The sequence below is a fragment of the Mesoplodon bidens genome, assembly GCF_964165515.1.
Source record: "Mesoplodon bidens genome assembly, contig: HAP1_SCAFFOLD_555, whole genome shotgun sequence".
NCBI classification, from domain to species: Eukaryota; Metazoa; Chordata; class Mammalia; order Artiodactyla; family Ziphiidae; genus Mesoplodon; species Mesoplodon bidens.
In genome coordinates this window covers 1,843-27,069 of record NW_027672576.1, presented here as the reverse complement: position 1 = coordinate 27,069, position 25,227 = coordinate 1,843, and the positions used below count along the sequence as shown (strand labels likewise).

The window sequence follows — 25,227 nt, the reverse complement described above, 5'->3', positions numbered from 1 at the left end:
TGTTTATCCCTGTCTTTTATAATCTCAAGGTAAGAAGTAATCAGTGTTAAAATCATTCTACTGGAAAAACAAAGCACATGATTTTTTTCCCCTAATAGTGATTGTATTTGTTTGCTAGGGCTGCCATAACAAAATACCACACTGGCTACTAGGTGGCTTAAACAACAAAAGTATATTTTCTCATAGTTCTAGAGGCTAGAAGTCCAAGATCAAAGTATCAAGTTTAGTTTCCTTGAGGTCTCTCTCCTTTGATGGCTACCTTCTCGCTGTGTCCTCACATGGTTGCCCCTCAGTCTGTGCATGTCTGTGTTCTAAAATTCCCCCCTTATAAAGATACAAGTCATATTGGATTAGAGTCCATCCATATGATCATTTTACCTTAATTTTCTCTTCCAAAGCAGTATTTCCAAGTAGAAGTTAAGCTTACTGTACAAGCAATCAGGTATTTAATAAGAGGCATTGCTATGGAGACAAAAAAACAATGGTTAATAATTGAGGCAAATTTCGGATCAGTTTTTGAGTTCTGAGGGTAGACAGTTGAGAAGATCTCTAAATGTCAGGGTTAAAGCATCTTTTGTAGTTTGAATGTCCATCAGATGTTCAGGTAAACTTTCTGAGTGGTCCATATAGCAACAGGAACGAAGAAGATTGTCTAAACATGAGCTGCTGTGGAGATTTCTCTGAAGTTTATATTAAGGTATCTACCTTCAGTATGCAGGACTTCAGAAAAAAAGGCAGTTTTAGTTGCAATGATTCCAAGTCAAAAGGGTGGGAGAAAATTTGGAAACACTAGTTTGGAGAGTTGTAGTCAGGTAGTGGAGGAAACTAGAAAAATTCAGGATACAGTCCAGTTTTCAGGTAATTAAGAAAACTTCAAGGAAAATTAATAGCACTAGAATCTAATATCCACAATACGTATTTTGGTTTCTATTGAAAGATAATTTTTCCCTCTAAAATCACCCTCATTTCTATCAAAGATAGCCAAATTAAGACAAATTTGTTTGCAAAATAAGTCTAGATTCAATAAACTTGGTCTTATTTATATAAGTATAGCAAGGATTGTGACTGACCATATAGGCTTGCTTTTTATTTTTATTTTTTGCTTTTATTAAGAGAATTTATTGCCTCTCTCTCCTCCCAATAGCTCAAACGTGAAGAAGCAACATCAGAGGAAGACAGACAGACAAATGGCTCTTTGAGTTTGTCCTTCTTGGCACTGGTGAAGGAAGAGGCAGCTTTCTCGAAGTTTTTATCTGCTTAATTGGATGTAGTGGAGAAAGGCAAGGAAAGTCAGAGGATAAGTGAACAGGCTCTGCACCTACCAAGGATGTGTTATCCTCCTAATCGTCCCAGTAGGAATATTCCATTCATGTTCTTTGATCTGATCCTTGCATTGGAAGACACTTCTTTGTTTAATCTCTTTTTTAAATTTAATTTTTATTTTATATTGAAGTATAGTTGATTTACAATGTTGAATTAGTTTCAGGTGTACAGCAAAATGATTCAGTTATACATATACATATATCCATTCTTTTTCAGATTCTTTTGCCATATAGGTTATTACAGAATATTGAGTAGAGTTCCCTTTGCTATACAGTAGGGTCTTGTGGATTATCTATTTTATATATAGTAGTGTGTATATGTGAATCCAAACTCCTAATTTATCCCTCCCCATACCTTTTCCCTTTAGTAACCATAAGTTTGTTTTTTAAGTCTGTGAGTCTGTTTCTCTTTTGTAATTAAGTTCATTTGTATCATTTGTTTAGATTCCACAGATAAGTGATATCATATGATATTTGTCTTTCTCTGAATTACTTCACTTAGTATGATAATCTCTACATCAATTCATGTTACTGCAAATGGCATGATTTCATTCATTTTTATGGCTGAGTAATATTCCATTGTATATATGTTCCACATCTTCTTTATCCATTCATCTGTCAATGGACATTTAAATTGCTTTCATATCCTGGTTATTGTGAATAGTGCTGCACTGAACACTGGGGTGCATGTATCTTTTGGAAGTATAATTTTCTCCAGATACATGCCTAAGAGTAGGATTGCTGGATCATATGGTAGTTCTATTTTTAGTTTTTTAAGGAATCCCATAATATTCTCCAGAGTGGTTGAATCAATTTACATTCCCACCAACAGTGTAGGAGGACTCCTTTTCTCCACACCCTCTCCAACATTTTTGTAGTCTACAGTTTGTAGACTTTTTGATGATGGTTACTCTGACTGGTGTGAGGTGATACCTCATTGTAGTTTTGATTTGCATTTCTCTAATAATTAGCGATGTTGAGCAGATTTTCATGTGCTTTTTGCCCATCAGTATGTCTTCTTTGGAGAAATGTCTGTTTAGATCTTCTGTCCATTTTTTGATTGGGTTGTTTGCTTTTTTGATATTGAGCTGCATAAGCTATTTGTATACTTTGGAGATTATTCCATTGTCAGTCCCATCATTTGCAAATATTTTCTCCCATTCTGTAGGTTGTCTTTTTGTTTTGTTTATGGTTTCCTTTGCTGGGCAAAAGCTTTTAAGTTTTATTAGGTCCCATTTGTTTATTTTAGTTTTTGTTTTCTTTCCTCTAGGAGGTGGATCCAAAAAGATATTGCTGCTGTGAAAGAGTGTTCTGCTTGGATTTTCCTCTAAGAGTTTTATAATATCCCATCTTACATTTAGGTCTTTAATGCATTTTGAGTTTATTTTTGTCTGTGGTGTTAGAAAATTGTTCTAATTTCATTTTTTTTTACATGTAGCTGTCCAGTTTTCCCAGCACCACTTATTGAAGAGACTGTCTTTTCTACATTGTATATTCTTGCCTCCTTTGTCATAGATTAATTGACCATAGTTGTGTGGGTTTATTTCTGGGCTTTCTATTCTGTTCCATTGATCTATATTTCTGTTTTTGTGCAAGTACCATACTGATTACTGTAGCTTTGTAATATAGTCTGAAGACAGTGAGCCTGATTCCTCCAGCTCCATTTTGCTTTCATAGTATGCTTTGGCTATTTGGGGGTTTGTGTTTCTAAACAAATTTTAAATTTTTCTGTTCTAGTTCTGTGAAAAATGCCATTGGTGGGGGCTTCCCTGGCGGTCCGGTGTTTGGGACTTCACCTTCCAATGAGGAGGATGCAGCTTCGATCCCTGGTCAGGGAGTTGGGATCCCACATGCCATGCAACCAAAAAAAAACAAAAAAAAACAAAAAACAAAAAACAAAAATCAAAGCATAAAACAGAAGCAATATTGTAACAAATTCAATAAAGACTTTAAAAATGGTCCACATGAAAAAAGTCTAAAAAAAAAAATTCCACTGGTAATTTAACAGGGATTGCATTGAATCTGTAGATTGCCTTAAGTAGTATAGTCATTTTGACAGTATTGATTCTTCCAATCCAAGCACATGGTATATCTCTCCATCTGTTTGTGTCACTTTCGATTTCTTTCATCAGCATCTTAGAGTTTTCAGAGTACAGGTCTTTTGTCTCCTTAGGTAGATTTATTCATAGGTATTTTTTTCTTTTTGATGTGATGGTAAATGGGATTCCTTCCATAATTTCTCTTTCTGATCTTTTGTTTTTAGTGTATAGGAATGAAAGAGATTTCTGTGTATTAATTTTGTATTCTGTGACTTTACTGAATTCATTGATGTGGTGTATCACACTGATTGATATGTGGATATTGAAAAATCCTTGCATCCTTGGGATGAATCCCACTTGATCATGGTGTCTGATCCTTTTAATGTGTTGTTGGATTCACTTTGCTAGTATTTTGTAAATAATTTTTGAGTCTATGTTCATCAGTGATATTGACTTCTTTTTCTTTTTTTACAGTACCTTTGTTTGGTTTTGGTATCAGGGTGATTATGGCCTCATAGGATGAGTTTGGGAATGTTTCTTCTTCTGAAATTTTATGGAATAGTTTCAGAAGAACAGGTGTTTAGTGTTCTCTAAATGCTTGAGAGAATTCACCTGGGAAGCCATCTGATCTTGGACTTCTGTTTGTTGGGAGTTTCTTTTTTTTAAATAAATTTTTAAAAATAAATTTATTTATTTATTTTATTTTTGGCTGCATTGGGTGTTTGTTGCTGTATGTAGGCTTTCTTTTTTTAGTTGTGGCAAGAGGGGGCTACTCTTCATTGCGGTGCATGGGCTTCTCATTGCGGTGGCTTCTCTTGTTGCAGAGCATGGGATCTAGGCATGTGAGCTTCAGTAGTTGTGGCATGCAGGCTCAGCAGCTGTGGTTTGTGGGCTCTAGAGAGCAGGCTTAGTAGTTGTGACCCATGGGCTTAGTTGCTCTGTGACATGTGGGATCTTCCTGGACCAGGGTTCAAACCCATGTCCCCTGCCTTGGCAGGTGGTTTCTTAACAACTGCGCCACCAGGGATGCCCTGTTGGAGTTTCTTAATCACAGTTTCAATTTCAGTACTTGTGATTTGTCTGTTCGTATTTTCTATTTCTTCCTGCTTCAGTCTTCGAAGGTTGTACCTTTCTAAGAATTTGTCCATTTCTTCTAGGTTGTGCATTTTACAGGCATATAGTTTCTTGTAGTAGTCTCTTATGAGCTTTTGTATTTCTGTGGTGTCCATTGTAACTTCTTTTTTATTTCTAATTTTATTGATTTGAGCTCTCCCCATTTTTTTCTTGATGATGCTGGCTAATGGTTTATCAATTTTATCTTTTCAAAGAACCAGCTACTAGTTTCATTGATCTTTCCTACTGTTTTCTTTGTCTCTCATTTATTTCTGCTCTGATCTATATGATTTCTTTCCTTCTACTAAATTTGGGTTTTGTTTGTTCTCCTTTCTCTAGTTGCTTTACTTATAAGGTTAGGTTGTTTATTTGAGATTTTTCTTGTTTCCTGAGGTAAGATTTTATCACTATAAACTTCCCTTTTAGAAATGCTTCTGCTGCATCCCATAGGTTTTGGATCTTCGTGTTTTTGTTTTCATTTGTAGGTATATTTTTCATTTTTCTTTGATTTCTTCAGTGATACATTGGTTGCTTATAGCATATTGTTTAGCCTCCATGTATTTGTGTTTTTTACAGTTTTTTTCTTGTAGTTGATTTCTAATCTCATAGCATTGTGTTTGGAATAGGTGCTTCATATGATTTCAATTTTCTTAAATTTACCAAGGCTCACTTTGTGGCCCAGTGTGTGATCTATCCTGGAGAATGTTTCGTGTGCACTTGAGAAGAATGTGTATTCTGCTGCTTTCAGATGGAATGCTCTATAAATATCAATTAAGTCCTTCTGGTCTAATGTGTCATTCAAGGCCTGTGTTTTCATATTGATTTTCTGTCTGGATGATCCGTCCATTGATGAAAGTGGGGTGTTAACATCCCCCAATACTATTGTGTTACTGTCAATTTCTCCTTTTATGGCTATTAGCATTAGCCTTATATATTGAGGCGTTCCTGTGTTGGGTGAATATATATTTACAATTGTTGTATCTTCTTCTTGGATTGATTCCTTGATCATTATGCAGTGTCCTTCTTGGTCCTTGTTACAGTCTTTATTTTAGAGTCTATTTTGTCTGATATGACTATTGCTACTCTGGCTTTCCTTTGATTTCCATTTGTATGGAATACCTTTCTTTTACCCTCCCACTTTCAGTCTGTGTGGGTGTCTAGATCTAAAGTGAGTTTCTAGTAGGCAGCATATATATGGTTCTTGCTTTTGTATCTATTCAGCCAGTCTATGTCTTTTGGTTGGAGCATTTAGTCTATTTACTTTTAATGTAATTATCAATATGTATGTTCTTATTGTCATTTTGTTCATTGTTTTGGGTTTGTTTTTGTAGCTCTTTTTTCTTCCCTTCCTCTTTTGTTCTCTTCCCTTGTGGTTTGATGACCATCTTTAGTGTTGCATTTGGGTTGCTTTTTCTTTGTGTATCTATTGTAGATATCTGGTTTGCATTTCCCATGAGGTTTTGATATAGCAGAGTATATATATATATATATATATATATATATATATATATATACACACACGAAAAGTTGTTTTAAGCTGCTGGTCTCTTAATTTCAAATGCATTTCCAATATCCTGCATTTGTACTCTCCTCTTCTCATGGTTGCTTGTTTTGATATCATATTTGTGAGTAGATGATTTCCTACCTTTACTGTATGTTTGCCTTTAATGGTGAGCTTTCCCATTCATAATTTTTTTTCTAGTTGTGGCATTTTCTTTTTCATCTAGAGAAGTTCCTTTAGCATTTGTTGTAAAGCTGGTTTGATGGTGCTGAATTCTCTTAGCTTTTGTTTGTCTATAAAGCTTTTGATTTCTCTGTCAGGTCTGAATAAGAGCCTTGCTGGGTAGAGTATTTTTGGTCGTAGGTTTTTGCCTTTCATCACTGTAAATATAGTGGGCCACTCCCTTCTGGCCTGCAGAGTTTCTGCTGAAAAAATCAGCTGATAACCTTACTGGGGTTTCCTTGTATGTTATTTGTTGTTTCTCTCTTGTTGCTTTTAATGTTTTCTTTGTCTTTAATTTTTGTCAATTTGATTCATGTGTGTTGGCATGTTCCTCTTTGGGTTTGTCCTGTATTTGACTCTCGGTGCTTCCTGGACTTGAGTGACTGTTCCTTTTCCATGTTAGGGAAGTTTATGGCTATTATCTCTTCAAATATTTTTTCAGCCCCTCTGTCTCTCTCTTCTCCTTCTGGGACCCCTATAATGTGAATGTTGGCACATTTAATGTTGTCCCAGAGGTCTCTTAGACTGTCCTCATTTGTTTTCATTTTTTTTCTTTATTCAGTTCCAAAGCAGTGATTTTCACCAATCTGTCTACCAGCTCACTTATTTATTCTTCTGCCTCATTTATTCTGCTGTTGATTACTTGTAGGCTATTTTTCATTTCAGTTATTGTTTATCTCTGTTTTTTAAAACTTCTAGCTCTTTGTTAAAAATTTCATCTATGTTCTTGGTCTGTGCCTCCATTCTTTTTCCAGTTACTTGTATCATCTTTACTATCATTACTCTGAATTCTTTTTCTGGAAGATTGCCTATCTCCACTCCACTTAGTTGTTCTTCTGGAGTTTGATGATGTTCCTTCATCTGGAACACATTTCTCTGCCTTCCGTGTTTGTAGCCTCCTTTCCTCAGGCTGCAGGATCATGGCTCCTCTCACTTCTGGTGCCTGCCCCCTGATGGGTGAGGTTGGTTCAGGAGCTTGTGAAGTCTTCCTGGTGGTAGGGACTGGTGCCTGCCCACTGGTGGGTGGAGCTGGGTCTTCTCCCTCTTGTGGGCAGGGCTGTGTCAAGTGGTGTTTAGGGGCGGCTGTGGGATCAGAATAACTTTAGGCAGCCTGTCTGCTCATGGGAGGGTCTGTGTTCCCACCCTGTTGGTTGTTTGCCCTGAGGCATCCCAGAACTGGAGACTGCAGGCTATTGGGTGGGGCCGGGTCTCAGTGCCCAAATGGTGACCTCCAGGAGAGCTCACAACAAAAAATATTCCCTGGGTCCTCTGCCACCAGTGTCCTTGCCCCCACAGTGAGCCACAGCCAACTTCTTCCTCCCCAGGAGACCCTCCAAGACCCTCAGGTAGGTCTGACCCAGGCTTTTACAGAGTTACTGCTTTGCCCTGGGTCCCAGTACACATGAAACCTTGTGTGCACCCTCCGAAAGTGGAGTCTCTGTTTCCCCCAATCCTGTGGAGCTCCTGCCCTCAAGTCCCACTGGCCTTCAAGATCAAATGCTCTGGGATCTCCTCCTCTCATTGCCATGTCCCCAGGCTGAGGAGCCTCACGTGGGTCTCAGAACTCTCACTCCTGTGGGAGAACCTCTGTGATATGATGATTATTTTCCACTTTCTGGGTCGCCCACCCAGTAGGTATGAGATTTGATTATATCACGAAAGCACCCCTCCTACCATCTAGTTGTAGCTTCTTCTTTGTCTTTGGATGTAGAATGTCTTTTTTGTATGTTCAAGTCTTTTTTGTTGACGGTTGTTCAGCAGTTAGTTGTGATTTGGGTGGTTTCATGAGAGCAGGTGAGCTCACGTCCTTCTACTCTGCCATCTTTGTCTCTACCCTCTCTCCTGAATGTCACTGTGAGGAGTTCTGGCTTCTTAAAGTCCAATTTTGATTGAAATTCATGAAGGACTTTAGGCTTTACCTCTGGTCAACCACTATCTATGCAGAATATCTCCAGGGTTAGAGGGAAATCTCCCATATAGGCTCTTTTAAATCTGCTTTGCTGGAACTTTTTATAAGGAATCTCCAGATTAAACTTTTAATAGTCCCTTGAGGCTAAGAAGCCAAGCCAATCATTTGACGTCCATAGATTTGGGGGAATTTTTCTCCTCAATGTCCCCCAAATATTCTGAGGTTCTTGCATTTGCCAGGAAGTGACCTTCCTTACTCAGCTAGTAAGGCTGCTGGGAACTCTGTAAGCAAGGTACCACACTATTTTCCCAAGGGGCTTTATTGGCTCCATGAAGTCAACCTTAGTTTCTTAAAGCTGTTTGGTCAAATCTAAGTTTATGTATATCTCTCTCAAATATGACATTCTAGGCAAAACTTTAGTAATATAATCAATGTTTGCAATTATGTGCTATTATAAGGAGAACAGATTCTTATTGAAATTATGCAAATAACTATATTGCCAAGAAAATAAGAATGTTCACTGAAAGCCTCTGAATTCTGGAGGAATCGGGTAGGGAGAAAAAGACAAATGATTCAATTTTGCTTACAAGGGTATAATTTACCAAATTGCTCTAAGCTTACGAGAGAAAAACAGGGCTTCCCTTGTGGCGCACTGGTGGAGAGTCCACCTGCTGATGAAGGGGACACGGGTTCGTGCTCCGGTCCGGGAAGATCCCACATGCCGCGGAGCGGCTAGGCCCGTGAGCCATGGCTGCTGAGCCTGCGTGTCCGGAGCCTGTGCTCCGCAACAGGAGAGGCCACAACAGTGAGAGGCCCACATACCGCAAAAAAAAAAAAGAGAAAAACAAATTTTCCTAAATTTGGAGAAACAAAACTTAAAAAAAAGAAGCAGCAATGTTTCAAATTTAAAAATCATAGGGCTTCCCTGGTGGTGCAGTGGTTGAGAGTCTGCCTGCTGGTGCAGGGGACACTGGTTCGTGCCCTGGTCCGGGAAGATCCCACATGCCGCTGAGTGGCTGGGCCCGTGAGCCATGGCCGCTGAGCCTGCTCGTGCAGAGCCTATGCTCCGCAACAGGAGAGGCCACAACAGTGAGAGGCCCGTGTACTACGAAAAAGAAATCATAAAATGGGGCTTTCCTGGTGGCACAGTGGTTAAGAATCTGCCTGCCAGTGCAGGGGACATGGGTTCGAGCCATGGTCCAGGAATATCCCACAAGCCCCAGAGCAACTAAGCCCACACGCCACAACTACTGAGCCTGTGTTCTAGAGCCCATGAGCCACAACTACTGAAGTCCACGAGCCACAACTACTGAAGCCCATGCACGTAGAGCCCACGCTCCACAACATGAGAAGGCCACGCACCACAACGAAGAGTAGCTGCCGTTCGCCGCAACTAGAGAAAGCCCACACACAGCAACAAAGACCCAACGCAACCAAAGATAAATAAAATAAATAAATTTATTTTTAAAATCATAAAACATTATAACCATCTTCTTCAGTTTACTTAGTCCCATGTAATTAATTCTTGTTTTGTTTGATCTTTTGTTAGAAGTTTTATGAAACCATCAATTTCTCCGTTAGGGTTTTGTAAATTCTTACTCAGTTCAGTGTAATGATTTGAAATTCATCAGAAACTTGTGCTCTAGAATACTTGTTAGATCCTTTTCCAAGAATTTCTCTGAACATGAAACACATTTTCAGGAAGCTTTTGTAAAAGCATCTGAGTGAAACCATTGTCTAAGTAATAAAAGACAAATATCCATTACTAAAAATTTGATTCATTCTAATGGAATTGACAAGAAAATTTATCTGTGACACAAAACATTTAAGATAATAACTAGAATTATGACTGATAACATTATACTAGGACATATCCAATTTTAGGAATTTCATATACTTTCTAGAACATTTATATTAATAACATTCACCCTTATGATATAACCTAGAGTTTATGATCATTTATTTAGCAATGCTTCCCATGTAAGTAACATACCAAATAAGCCTAATGAGTTTCATAGCTCTCTTTTCTAATAAGATAAAACAAATCTTTTTTTTTTTTTTTTTTTTGCTGTACGCGGGCCTCTCACTGCTGTGGCCTCTCCCGTTGCGGAGCACAGGCTCCAGACACACAGGCTCCGCGGCCATGGCTCGCGGGCCCAGCCGCTGCGCGGCATGTGGGATCCTCCGGGACAGGGGCACGAACCCGTGTCCCCTGCATCGGCAGGCGGACTCTCAACCACTGCGCCACCAGGGAAGCCCAAAACAAATCTTTTAAGGTGTTCCAGGGGGCCTCTGGAAAACCTGAACGTTATTTCCAGGTCAATAAGATTTCATTTAGAATTTGGTTTGGGGGAAAATCTACTTTTTCAAAAATAAAAATGTTTTAAAACACTTTGTCAAATACGATCATATGTCACTGTGAATTAATATTTAGTTATCAATTTAATCAAAGTGACAAAGATTCACATGTAAATACAGATAGTTAAATAGTTGTACAAAGACTTAGCTCTTTTAATATTGAAAGCACTCAGTTTTTCTTCAAAATTATCAAAGACTCATAAAGACAAAATGAACAATATTTGTTTTGCTAGACAGATTACATTAAATGTAAAAAAAAGTCTTTGTTTACAATTTCTCATTAAGAGCAGACTAATAATTAAGAAAATTTTGCAAAAAGAGAGAAAAAACAAATTTTAATTTTCTACCAGCTTACATTGGATATTAAAACTCAGTCAATCACTTTATTAAATTCATTCCAATCTTAGACCTGACTACACATAAAATTCCTTTCTAAAGATTCCTTTTTAAGAAACCTCTTACAACTTTCTATGTCCATTTTGGTTTGTCCCTTGTTCTCTTTCCCATTTAGAAGTAACCGGCTTTAGGACAAAAATCACTTAACAAAGTTTTTACATTAACAAAAACATCTCCATACCTTACACTTTTTCTTACCCCAAAACACATTCTAATTTCCTTATAATTCCTAGCAGCTTGAACCACATATATTATTTACAATTCTTAATCCTTTGAAGCTTTAATTTTTTTGTAAAGATAAAGTTAAAATTATTAACTGTGTAAGTATTTTGTGGCTTGGCAAACTTATAAATACATTTCATAATTTCTAGAAACATATTCTACTTCATAGTACAAGCTTTTAATGAAGCACAAGACATGTTTACTAATAGAACCAAACATATTTAGTGTGTAATAAGAGGTCAAAAGTAGGTAAACTTAGACTCGTTCAGCAATTAATATTTCAGTATTTTGTCTTAGTTGGAAATGATCTAGACATTCAATTCATTTAATTTAACTTAGCAAAACTCTAAGGGTACAATTTATCAAAGACATTTAGAAAACTATTTAAGTTGACATAGCAAAAACAATTATTGCTAAAAAAAGTTTACCTAAAAGAATTCTTATCTTATGTCTATTTAATTAATTTGTTCTTAACAATCACTCAGATTACTCATGACAATTTCATAAGATGTTAAAGTAGTGTTAGCCATCATCTTAAATTATTATTATTATTACTTTTTTCTGAGAAATTTTGTAAAAGAGATAACATGAGCTTATTTGACTTTTAGTAAAACTACATAGAATAAAGCTATTATACTTAATGCTGATAACTCTTAAGATATGTCTGTATTAATTAAACCTAAACCTGAACTAGATTTTACTTACCAAAAATTATCCTAGATCATGTGAATTTGAAAAATATTTGTATTTGTTTTTGTTATATTTTTGAGAATTTTTATATTGCTTGTTGGAATAAATTAAGTTTACTCACTCAGATAGCTACAGTCTTTTATTATTTATGGAGAAGACTTTTAAGTCTTCTTGCCCTTTAAGTGTACTTGCCCTTGATAAACAATTTTAAGGAGACTGTCATTTAGAGTTTGAGCAAGAGAGGGTTTTTGTTTAAAAAAAAAACCTCTTTCTTTTTTTCTTTAAATTTTAGTTTCAGGTTCTAACAATTGAGCTAATCTGGGCTCAGTCTCAGGCAATGTGGCTGTGTTTACATTTCAAAGACATGGTAAGATTTATAACTTTAAGGGACAGAGGAAAAAAAATGTAAATTTTCTTCTATGAGTTTTGGAGTGTATTTTTCTATTATCATAAGTCTCAGGGTAATTATTATTTAAAAAACTTTTTCTTCTTAAGTACAGGACAATTTTGTTCCAATTATCCTCAACTTTTATAATATCTACAAGAATTTGAGAGGAATAGGTTTCAGGGTTGGTGAAGATAAATGGGCCTTGACTCGTTCCTAAGTTGCATTTCTGGTTTTGTAGAGATTTGGAAGACAAAGATAATTGTTTCTATTAGCTCTTGAATATTGGCTTCCAACTGATCTTTTCCTAATTATTTGTAGGAGGGCCTAAGGAATTGCTGAGGAGATGGGGCAATTTTTAAAATTTTTCTTAAAAAGAGGAATTCATGTTGGATCTTTAAGTCTAATTTCTGTTATTTCATCTTAATAACGATTCCCTAAGGCTAGCTGTTATACATTATTTTTCCTTTCAATTTGATCCTTCCATAAATATCAATATGACAGCTGTTTATGATGAGAGCTCTCAAAAAGGCAATCTTTTAAATACAGCAAATTTAAAGGATCCATCATCTGGCCATTGAGGAGTAAGACCTTACATTAATTTCAAATAGTGACTCAAATCAGTAAGCCTTTTTATGGAACGACCCAGAGGTAACTTTTCAGGCTTAGAATAAATCCTTACCATGGATAAAATAAGCAGACTTTCAGATGGAGAGGGCACAGATGATATAGCCCCTATAATGTGAAAATTCATTTCCAAGGATAATCTAAGAAAGCAAAGGCCTTCATTGCACAGGCAGTAAGGGTGGTATAATGCAAACTGTGTCCCTGGTCTCTCCTGGGAATTTGAGGCACCTCTGATCCCAAACCTACTAATCTGTGACATCAGGCATATGCTACTGGAATGGGACTTTTCCAACACTAACAAGGCAATGAAGGTTGAAACAACAAAGGCCCCTTATGGACTGGGTCCCCTTAGGACAAACTCCTCTGACAGCTGGCACAACAAGACTAGAGTGTGCTGTTTATGACTTTGTGTCTCAGAACCCCAGTCAATTCAACGGGTTACCAGATGCACCCCAGTAAATACACCATCCAGATGGTGGAGACCAGAGATAATATTCTCACTGGACAAAAAGCCAAACTCTCAGGACATAGAAAAATACAGAAGGAAAAATCTCATCCAGTTTTTATACAGAGGACTGACAGCAAAGTTTGTCTTAATAGGCACTGGACTGGAGAGAACTGTTAACTCACCAGTCTGTGAGGCTGTCTCAAACAGCAGGCTTATAGGGCCTATGCCTGTCTTCTGCCCTATGGTTCTTTCTTCTTATGAAACATGACTCAGGAGACAGAGACAAAGAAAAACAGTGACTGTCTCTGGGAGGAAAGGATTAAGAAAAACTGAGATGAGATTACTCATTTCCAAATACCAGATTTTCTATGTCACAAGGATCTTGCTCCATAAGTATTTTCTTCTGCTAATCTAAATTTAGAGATAGAGAAAAGGAGACTCTTAAGCACTTTCCCTCCCACCAGACCTTAAAGGCCTGGGAAGTTGAGGAGATAAGAAATTTTACCTTCTGCTGGCCTTTGTCATGTGTCCTAGGATCTCTCAGCTGCAGCAGTCTTGTGGTGGGAAGCAGGGTTTAGCCAGCCTTCTGGTTGTCTTGTCAGCTGTTGATGAGGAAGAAATGTCCCTGCCAACCTTCTTGAGTTAAAGAAGTAACAAGGTTTATACAGTCTTCTTGACCCTGCATTCCCTATCTCTGGTGCTAATGATGTCTTTCTACCTCCTGGTACAGGGAGGGCACCATTCACATGAGATATTAATTTCCTGCTTTCATGGAGACAGATAGGAAGGTCAGTGTGTCTCTCTTGCATCAGTCATTTCTTCAGTAACTTTAATTCAAAGTAATATTCCACTGAGGCATACTTTGGAGCATCCTGCCCTGGGCACCAACAAAGTCAAATGGTTTAGAGAGAAAGCAAGTCCCTATGTCAGCAGTGACCTGTGCTCATGGTGATTGTTATTCCATCTCCACAATACCATTGGGCTGGGTGCTCAAGAAACAGAGCTGTGAAAACATAGCTCCTGTCTCTTATAATTTATAGTACCAACTTCCTTTGTGTTAGACAATAATGCTGGTATATTTTCAGGATATACAAATAATAGAAAGAGACATCTATGGTACTTGAATTGTAGTGAGACATTAAAAATTTCCCCCAAAAAAATCTTTTTCTTTATACTTACAAGAAAAAAAAATGTAGATTCATTTTGGATAAGATAAAGAAAATTTATGAAGTGATAAATCTAACCTGAGAAAGTAGAAAAGAACACAGTACACAGGCTCTGAGCATTCTACTCACAGAAAATATTGTCCTGTTCTTTTGCAATATGGACTTGTTCCCCTGTCCCTATGTCTGTCTCTTCCCCTCTCTGTTTCTGCCCCTCTTCTCTCTCTCCCTCACACATACACACATTCACTCCCCTACAAAAAAACCCATTGACTAAATGCTAATTGGCAGGCACTGTGCTCAAACTGAGGCTACAGTGGTGAGTTAAAAAAAGAGATAATTTTTCCATCCTCATCAAACTTATATTCCAAGATGGAGAAAGTGAATACTAACCAAAGAGTCACACAACCATAATATTGCAACCACAACTAACAACCATAACCACTGAGTTAAGCTAAGCAAGCCACTATTGTCAGCTTTCTCTCAACCCTCAGTAGAGTGTTCCACTTAAAGGCCTTGAGTAAGTCAATATTCTGTTGAGAAAATCCAGGAAATTTCTCAGTCTTCCACATCTGAAATTATACAGTTTGGAATGTCAGGAACAAGAGTGAGGGGAAAGGTCATTCAGAACTGCAACTAACCAGTTTCTCTCTTTCTGACTGCTGCAATAACCTCCTAGTCTATCCTGTGTTTACTCCCATTCCTCTGGCCTGTTCACAGAGCTGCCAAAGTGGTCCCTTAAAATTTAAGCCTGATTGTGCCACTCTATACTCAAAATCATCCAGTGAATTCAATTTAATTACAATAAATCCAAAGTTCGCACCAAGGCCTCAAAGTCCTTTTTGATCTGTTCTCCCCTTCTCCCATGTCTCTCTTGGCCTCATTCCTACCACTCTCCCCCTTGTTTTCTGTAATCCAGCCAAACTTGCTTCTTCTCCAGCTTTCACTACAACACTACTTAGTAGACAAACAATTCAATTTAAATTGGGCAAAAAATTTAATAAGACACTTAACCAAAGAAGATACATGAATGGTAAATAAGCAACTTTTTAAAATGTTCAGCATTATTAGTCATCAAAGAAAAATTAAAACCACAATGCAAATAACTTCACATCTACTAGAATGACTAAAATTAAAAAGATTGATAGCATCAAATGTTAGTAAGGATGGAGAACAACCAGAAGTCCCATACGTTCCTGAAGAAAACGTGAAATAATGTACTATTTTCGAAAACAGTTTAGCATTAATACAACCCCCTAATTTCAACCCCTAGGAATTTAAATGAGAAAAATACGTCCACACAAAATTTGTACATGAACGTTCATAGAAACAACTTTATTCATGATTGTGAAACTGAGTAGAATCCTGTGGGGCCTTCCCAGTGACAGACTCCCAGTGTTCCCTGCTTCTTGTTTGTAGAAAAAAGCTTTAGTCTCCTAGGCCTCCCTTGATTTCCAAAGAGCAGTTAATGATTATAGAACTGACAAAACTCAGAAACAAAGGAAAAGCAGTCAAGCAAGAAAAGTAACAATAGATTGAAAAACAGTGTTATCTATATCCCTTTCTCCTCAAGGGATATAGATAACAGTCTGACACATATCCTTGATGTGGTGCTCCAAGGACAATGGTGCTTCAAGGACAAAGGACAACCCTCTCTGAAAAAGTGTCAGCGTTACACCCCTTATCAGACCCTTAATTGCCCTCCCCACCATGTTGTGATGGTTATGAAATTCCTGAGCCCAGCTGGGCCATGAGACCTGTCCCAAATAAGAAAAGGCATCTTCCCTGTCCCACTGCCACCCTACAGAAGGAAAGTATATGTGCCTCCACCAATTAGTAAACGAAATTTTCCCCTTGGACCATTCCTTTGTTTTCTGGCTATAAAAACTGATCAATAGCACATGTTTGGGGTCGACTCCCCCAGACTACTAGGAAGTCAGCCTGCTGTTCTGGCAGAGACACTTTCCTCTAATAAATTCTATCTTCTTTACATTCTGCCTTGTGTCTGGAAATTCTTTTCCAACCCACGTTTGGACCACGACACTTGAGCGTTTTTTGTAGACACTAAGGCTCTCCACCTGATGGAGGATTTGACTACATGCTGATCACAAGCATGTAGGTCCCAGACTGGTTGGAACAAGAAGGCTGATGGTTAAGGTTCCCAAAACATCACCCTGTCACCTCTCCACCAACTAATCAAAAGAATGTCCATGAACTGATAATTCACCCTGAGACCCTCACTCCTAATGTTGCCTTTAGAAACACTTGCCCAAAAGTCTTCAGGGAGTTTGGGTCTTTTGAGCATTAGCTGCTTGTTATCCTTGCTTGGCATCCTGCAAATAAAACCCTTCACCACAACTGGCATCAGTAGATTGGCTTTGCTCTGTATTGGGTGAGTGAATCTGTGTTTGGTTTGGCAATAATTTTGGCAACCATGAAGGGGCCACCATCCCTAGTGGGCATCTCAACCATAGCACACTGGCCCCTGACCAGTGGCAGCTCATGGATACTACTCAGCAGCTGCTTGAGCACCTTTGTCTCAGAGATGGCCCTGAACACTTGCCACTGACCAGGCATCATTGGCCCATGGCACTTTTCATTTCTGTGGTAAAGGGAAAAAGACACATGCTTTGCTGGTTGAGATTTCTCTAGTAAGTAGTGGAACTTGTGTGTGATAATACCAGGGTATTCATTCTCTTAGCCATTTGGGTCTGTCAGTGGCTAAACATTTTTGGGATTTTCCCTTTTGGGCTGAGGAGTTTGCAACACTGAGAGACTACATTTGTTTGTTTGTTTGAGATTTTAAGATTACCAGCCATAAACAACTGAGAATGGGTAATCAGAGCTCTGTTTCATCTTATATTCCCTACAGTGTATTTTGCAGAATTGGGAAATTCTTAGCTCTTCGTTTCATGGGCTCATACCCATGAAAAGGAGAAGGTGATATTTTTCTAAAATCATGTGGTCACAGTATTCTTTAGGCTCTGGAGAATAATGACCCAGATGGGGCACTTTTTGACATTCTAAAACTTGTTTTTGCATATGAAAAAGCTGGCTTGTTAAAAGTATCTCTTCACTATTCTGACCAGAAGGAAACGAATCTTACTAGGAGGAACTTACATTTTTCTCCCTGTGCCTTTGAAATGTAAATGTTCTACCCTGGGCTCTAATGTACTCTCACTCACTCTTGTCTATACCATCGCCAATTCCTGAGACTGAGGGGGGAAAAAAGGGGAGAAGAGTCCTTTTTAAACTCAGGCAGGAAAACTGTGAGATCTCTGTTTGTCTGGATGTATGTATGTCCATGTGTACATTACAAATATGTCTCTTTTCCTTTGGATGGTATTATCAAAGTTAGTTTGTAAATGAGCTCTATTTAATTGACTTAAAGGAAATTAAGCACTTATAGAAATTCTCAGAAATATAAAAGAAACTAACTTGAATGAATTTCAGATTCATGTGATCTGAAAAATATTCAATATTAAATGTGGGATAATGGCTGACTTGGTCTAATGTCTCATAAAGTTTTCTTGGGTAATCTAAACATAATTTTTGAGAACAAGTGAATAAAACAGAGGTAAATGAGACAAGAGTTTTTAGGTGAACTCTGGGAATAATTATGTTTTAGGAATGTCTACTTAAAAATAGCTTTTCTGGAAGTTTTAGTAACTTGAAATTTTAGAGTTTAACTAAATTAAGCTAAATGACGAGAATTCATTGAATATCGAGGTCATTTCCAAATAAAATAATATACTGAAATATTAATTACTAAACATTGGCTTCCTTTTACAGAGGAAGTAAAGATATTTAAGACTATTAATAAATATGTTTGCTGTCACACTGAGACATTTTCCATAAGAAAGCACATATTTTTAGAAATTATAAATAGCATTTATTTATAAATTTGCCCATCTACAGAATGCTAATGTAAAGAACAGCTCATAATTGCTTACTTCTTAATTTTCACTAGGAATTTAGGTTTTTAAGACTTGAGAATTCTAATTAAATATGTAATTAAAGCTACTAGAAATAAAGAGAACATTTTAGTATACAGGGTATTAGGATGTGTGTTTTCATTAAAAGAAGGTATGAAGAATAGAAATTTATTTTGTTAAAGAAAAAGGAAGTAATTTTGTCTTAATGCTGGTTATTTCTAAATAGGAAATAAAATAAAGGGCAAGTTAATATGAATATAGAAAGTTGTAGATTTCTGGGGAAAAAGTAATCTTTAGAAAGAAATTCTATGTGTTGTCAGGACTCACTAAGATTAGAATGAATTTAATTGAGTAAATGAATTTTAAGATTAAAAGTAAAGTGGTACAAAAACTTGAAATTTTTTTCTCTCTCTGTTAAGAGAAAAAAGTTTTCTTGGAGTACTGATTTGCTTTTGATTACAGATTGTAAATTTTCTTTACCTTTTAAATAATCTGTTATAACTTTCTGTATTTGCTTTTAACATCTTTCATTGTCACTTTGGTTAAATGGATAAGCATTGTTTCACAGTGATCTGTAATCCTATTTGACCAAGTGTTTTGAAACTTTTTATCATTTTGGATAAACTTCTCAAGGATAGAATCCTAATTAAAGTTAGTTTGACCTCTAGATAGCTTTGGGATGTTTCAGAGGACCCCTAAGTCATCTCAAAGAGAGATATTAAACTAATTAGGATTATTTGGTATGTTATAGGAGGCACTGTCAATTGATTAGAGATAAATGTATCTCCAACCTTCTTAGGTTATACACTTAGATTATACTAAATATCATTAATATAGATATTCTTATAAGTTATATGAAATTAAATAAAATTTCTAAAATTTGAATATGTCAAATTTGTATGTTACAGCAGTAAACAAATTTTTTTTTCTCAATTGCATTTTAACCAGATCTTTAACTGTGTCTTTTTAAATCTTTTTATCATTCATAGATGCTTTTGCAAAAATGCTTCATCTTCAGGAAGATTCATACTAAAGACTTTCTGACAAGTGCAGGTTTCTGATAACTTTCAAATCATACTGTTGAATTGGGTAAGAAATTAAAGAATTCTAATGGAAATCCCAGTGGTTTCATAAAGGTTAAGGCTGCAAACTGTAAACAGCTCAAATGTTCATCATCAAGTGAATGAGTAATTCACATCCGCAGTAAAGGGCAATGAAATATTAATATACATAACATGGATGAATCTCAAAACATGCTGAGTGAAAGAAAACAGGAACCAAATACATACTGTTAGATTCTATTTATGTAAATTTGAGAATGGGAAAACTACAGTCACTGGAAGCAAATCATCATATCACTTTTGTAGGAAGGTGAGGATTGACCACAAAGGAGCCTAAGGAAACTTTCTGGGTAATGGAAATTTTCTGTAGCATGACTGTGGTAGTGATTACACAACTGTATATATTTGTCAAAATTCATCTAACTGTGCTATACACTTAACATGAGTACTATTAGTTGTATGTAAATTGTACCCCAATAGGGGTGATTAAAAAGAAATATATATTATGTATGACATATAAATAAATGTTTACATATATTACATATATATCATGACAATAGAATAAAATACGTTCTTAGTGATTAAATTGCCATTTAGCCAACATCCAGAATGCCAAACATCCTTATTTTTTTCTTGTTTTTCCTTTCCCTAACCTTTCAAAAAGCATCATTTTTAATAGTCACATCAACATTGCTGATTAGGTTTGCAGTAATTTGAAAACACAGAAGACATTCCTTTTAAAAATATACACAAAAGCTTCTTTCATCTGCTCTCTAGATCTTTTTATTCTTATGCCACATTCTTTACACCAGTTGATCAATTGAGTTAGGCACTCATTTACTTTTCCACAAATCTTTGTTGTGCTTCTGCTAGTTCTACATTAGGGACTATTAAGGAGGAAAACCACTGACACAAAATGGTTTCATTTGTGCTAAAGCCCACGACACCACGCATATATTTAATACTTAACCTACTTGCAATTTCGACCTTCACCAGAAATGTTATCTTAATTCTGAAATCTGGAATTTTCTGGTCAGCACCAATGTGGTAATCTGTCACAGGGGCCCTCTCCATCTCCCCCAACCCAAGAAGAAGAGGCAATCTGCATGATAAAACTCAAGGCTTCCCTTCCCTCCAAAGAGAAGATAGTACTGGTCCCAAATAACCTTTTTTCTTTTGCTAATGACTTTCTTGCCCACCCTCCTTTCTATAAAAACCTTCCATTCTGTATAACTTCTCAAAGTGCCCTTCTATTTACTAGATGGGATGCTGCCCAATTCATAAAGCATCAAATAAGGCCAATCAGATTTTCAAATTGACTCAGTTGAATTTTGTTTTTTAACAAGACATGACCTTAAACAAGATAAACATTGCCCCTGTTTTCATCTCAGGTGGCCTCAGCCTGCAGCTGCTTGAAGCAGGATTTTGGTTCCTGACCAGAGATTGAAGTCAGGCCGGGGCAGTGAAAGCACTAAATCCTAGCCACTAGACCACTAGGAACTAGTGGCCAGTGACAAGGTCCTGGCCTGTCTGCTGTGTAGAAATGAATTTCCACAGAGATGGAAAGTAGTGAAACAAGTAAAGTGTTTATTAGGAGGACAAAGAATACATGTGGATAGACACATGGGCGGGCTCAGAGAGAGAGTTGCGCTCGCATGGTAGTTTGAATCACTTTTATGGGGCATTTCTTCCAGGTTTCCTTTGACCAATCATCTTGCTTTGCCTGGTTCTGAGTTCATATTTGGTACACCTCAGGGTCCTCCCGTGTTCATGTGCATCTCTTAGCCAAGATGGATTCTAGCGAAGAGGCCTATGGGTAGTTGACATCACTTACTATGGGGTGGTGCCCTCTCCCTTTTTGACCTCCAAGGAACCCTTCTGCACATGTGTAGCTGGGAAGGTCTCCTTGACTTGAGAATGAGGAATATCTAGTCTTTTATCTCTTATCTGGGCAGGGCACAGCCTCCTTTCTCGATTGTCCTGTTATTGATATTTTGGAGTTTCTGTCCAGAGGGAATGAACTCCTGCTGCTTACCCTGGGGCCCATCTATCTCCTGCCTCACTTTCACAAAACTCACAATCTGCTGGGAGAGACAGTCAGAATATGAGCACACACACACAAATATTTTAAAGCCCGATAGACTTGAAGTCAATAGAAAAGACATTGAAAAAGAAATGGGCCTCCTTTTGATAAGGAAGTCAGAGGTTTCTCTGTAACTTCTTTTGAGAACAATAAGCCATGTCTTTTCCTTCTTCTACATTTTCTCTCCCCACTGCTGACCCCAACAAAATGCTGAAGACAGAATTTGCACTCAACAGATTACTTTTTAAATTGATGTAAAAGTATAAAGTATATTTATGTGCATTAAAGTATGGAAGGGCATACATTTGGAGCATAAAAGCTCAGGACCTGCTGGAAATATCACATAATTGATGAATATAACACTAATTATATAATAGGGAAATTAAAAAGAAATTTCAGGCTGTGTAGAGACTAAATTAAGAGAACAATAACAGATATAATAGCTGAATATTTTGACATTTGAAATTGGAATTTAAAAAATAGATAAGAGAGGAAGAAATAGGAGTCTTAATTAATAACTGAAGGACAGAGGGGGGATAGGTAGCTTATTTAGCTTATTTCTGCCTTTTTAGTTGCAGAAAATATCAATTTTGAAACCAGATATGGTTGCAATGTATTAGTTCTGCACAAAGTGCTAGGATGAGTTTCCCCACACCCACAGTTTGGGGATAGTGCTTTACTCATAACTCATCTTTCATGCATTTGCCTAAATTCTTGTGGAATACAGTTGGACTTGCAGCTCATAAATATGACCTTTGGATGTGTTTTAAACACTACTGAACTCCATTTTAATTCTACATATTAAAGCCTCTGGGCTCTATTTACTCTTTCATTATATAACATTCATTTATCTTATGAAAAACGCTGTGATTCACTGTTGGTCTAGCATTTTTTTTCCCACTTATTTGGATGATTTTTAGAATCCAAACTGTATTGTTATTTATCTTGGAAAACAGAAACACTTTCGGGAGTCAATTCTCTGAGTCCCAAACCCCTCACCTGACAGCCTCTTGTGGTGCTGGGCCCTGGAGGGAGGAGACAGCAGGATCTGCAGGTGGAGAGGCCTAGAGAGCTGAGGGTATTATGTGTCTGGTTTATCGCCAAGATTAGTCAAGCCCCAAATTATACTGTTGAGGGAGAAATTTTTCACGTAGTGAGGTATGGGGAAGTCATTTAGGCTTATACATGGTTCAGTCTAAACTTTGTGTGAACTGAAAGAGCCTGTCAAACACACACAGCACATCTGCTTTAACCATTAAGGAAAAGAAATGTGTGATTCAAAAATAAGGAGAAATGACTCCCTTCTTACGATGTCCATGTTAACACCCTCTCGAAGACGAGCTTCCTTTCCCAGGTACCAGGATCCTACTGTCTCACTAGATATGTCCTCAATCTGTCTCTTTTGAAATCTTTAAGGAATAGACCCCTGTCATGTTTGATGTATGTTCTTTGTTCTGATAAAGTATAAGACTACCATGCTTCAGCGGAGAAGTTCCTTAGAGCCTTTTGAGGGGCTGCCTCCTAGATTATAGCCCTCAGCTTGGCTCAAATGAAACTGTTTTCTGTTCCTATTATAAATTCTTTATTATTTCCCTCCACAGTGTGTTACTCCTTATGAAGTCCAGCTGTTCTAGGCTGACACCAAGCCACCCTGAAGCAACCATCGTGTCTTCATTGCCTCTTTCTTACATCTGGGTCCTTGAAGGTTGCTGAGATCATACTTGCTTGTCTGTGTCCATGGAACCCAGGGCAGAGCCCAGGTCCTCCCACCAGGGCCCTGGATTCTGGTACCAAACCCAGGAGAAGGTGTGCTCTAGTTATATCAGCCTCACCTGGCACCAAGGCCAACATCGTCATGTGTTTTTTCCCAGACTTCTTCTGTGGGAAAGGGTTTTGTGATGTCTTGTTTTCCCTAGTTCACCCTAGAGAGATGCAAGGAGGAAGTCTGACGCAGACTTTCCAGCTTACAAACATCTGAGGGCTGTGTCTCAGGTCAGGATCAAAGTTCCCTTTTCCATGGGCATTCAAGTCAGTGAGGCAGCCTGACTTGAGGGCTAGGACTCTGCCTCTGTAGTCCTGGAGTTGATGGCTGAAGGCTGGGGACAGGGGCGCTGCAGTTCTGCCCAAGGGGAATTAAAGGCCAGAACGCCCTGGTTTCTGCAGGAGTCTGATAATCTCCTGGAATGTATGCCAGTTAACATATAATTTCTTTATCCTATTTATTCATTATTGTTATTTCTCATTGTACTTTGGGACTCAATTTTTTATTGTTATAGAAATCCAATGTTTTCAAAGATTCTCCCTCAAGGATTCTACTGTTAACATTTTTCATTAAGAGAAATGCCTGTCTATTCCAATCTTTTTTTCCCTCCATTATTTACTGTGTCTTTTCTAGGTCTTGTCCTTGTCTCCTGGGCCACAGTCAGCAATGTCTCCACTTATGTATTCTGAGTGTGTGATCATTTGGTCCAAGGGATTCTGCTGAATGAAGTATAAATTCTGATATCTTTCTCTTGCAAACTTTCAAAAACTACAAATAAAATGAAGATATGGGCAATATAAAATGAAAATATGATTTTCCATTCTTATTAATATCTATCTCTATATTTCAATAGAATTCAATTATCGGCCCCTGATGACTATATTTTTCAAAAGAATTCCCTAAATAATTATCAGTAATTCACTACTCCAATGTAATGTAGAAGATATTCTTAGTGTATTCTTCAAATTCCTGTTGATGGAATGCTCAAGTTCCCTATAACAAATTGAGCTCCTATATTCCCTCTGAATAATAAAACTAAGATATGTTTGCTAAAGATTGTTGAAAAACAACATTTTAGCTTGACATGGACAGTACAAGTATAGTATCACTAAGCGTGAAAATTTAGTATATGTCCTGTGGACTACCAATTTCATGTTCCACAATCACAATCTAACCATTTAAATACAGAATTATTTCCTAATTCTCTGTTATATAAATCTCATTATAAATAACAAGCATTTTGAAAGCTTTAAATTTTTAACTATAGCTAATTAATTTGTACCTTTTCTTTCCTATCAACAAAAATTGACTTTCATGGTTAACTCAGTTAGAAAATAAAACAGCACAATAGGAAAGAAGTAAAATATCTCCATTGCCTACAATATATAATAATATATATATAAATATGCTGATGAAGAAAACGTGGGTCTGCTCTCCCATGTGCAGTAAAGCAAATCTACTGACACCAGGTTATGGCAAAGGAAAGTGCAGCATTTACTGCAGGTGCCAGGCAGGGAGTTCAGGTCAGCTAGTGCTCAAAACCCCTGAACTCCCTTTCCTGATGGGTTTCATGAAAGCATTTTTAAATACCAGGTGAGAGAGGGGAATCACAGGGTATGTGATCAGCTCCTGCACCATTCTTTGATTGGTTGATGTGAGGTAACAGAGCAGTGTCACAGTGGTTAACATTATCAAACCGCAGGCTCCAGTAAAAGATCTCCTACTTAAAACAGTTTTAAAACTTAATAAAAATAAACATTAACTGAGTAGAGGGAAGGTATCCTCAATTTCAGAACAGTGTAAAGTCAGCAAATATCATAACTGGTGCACCCCTTGAAGATACTGATCTTGACTGGTTGCAATTTTTAAGAAAACACATTTGGGTAAAATTAACTCTGCACTTAAAAAAATTGAGTCACAGGTTTTAGGTTTTCTAAATGCTCTAAAAGGACTTATTTTTCCTTTCCAAGAAGGGACTTTCAACCTCCCCC

General features: G+C 37.3%; 1 long non-coding RNA gene across 1 annotated transcript in view; it reads right to left on the bottom strand.

Annotated features, from left to right (window-relative positions):
• Positions 1–13,836, bottom strand: part of LOC308609976 — a 31,185-nt gene extending 17,349 nt beyond the window's left edge. The window contains exons 1-2 of the long non-coding RNA XR_014014382.1: positions 13,738–13,836; positions 379–462 (exon numbers count right to left, since the gene is read on the bottom strand). This is a non-coding gene — a long non-coding RNA (uncharacterized lncRNA). The remainder of the gene's footprint in view (positions 1–378; positions 463–13,737) is intronic.
• Between the last annotated feature and the right edge of the window lie 11,391 nt (positions 13,837–25,227).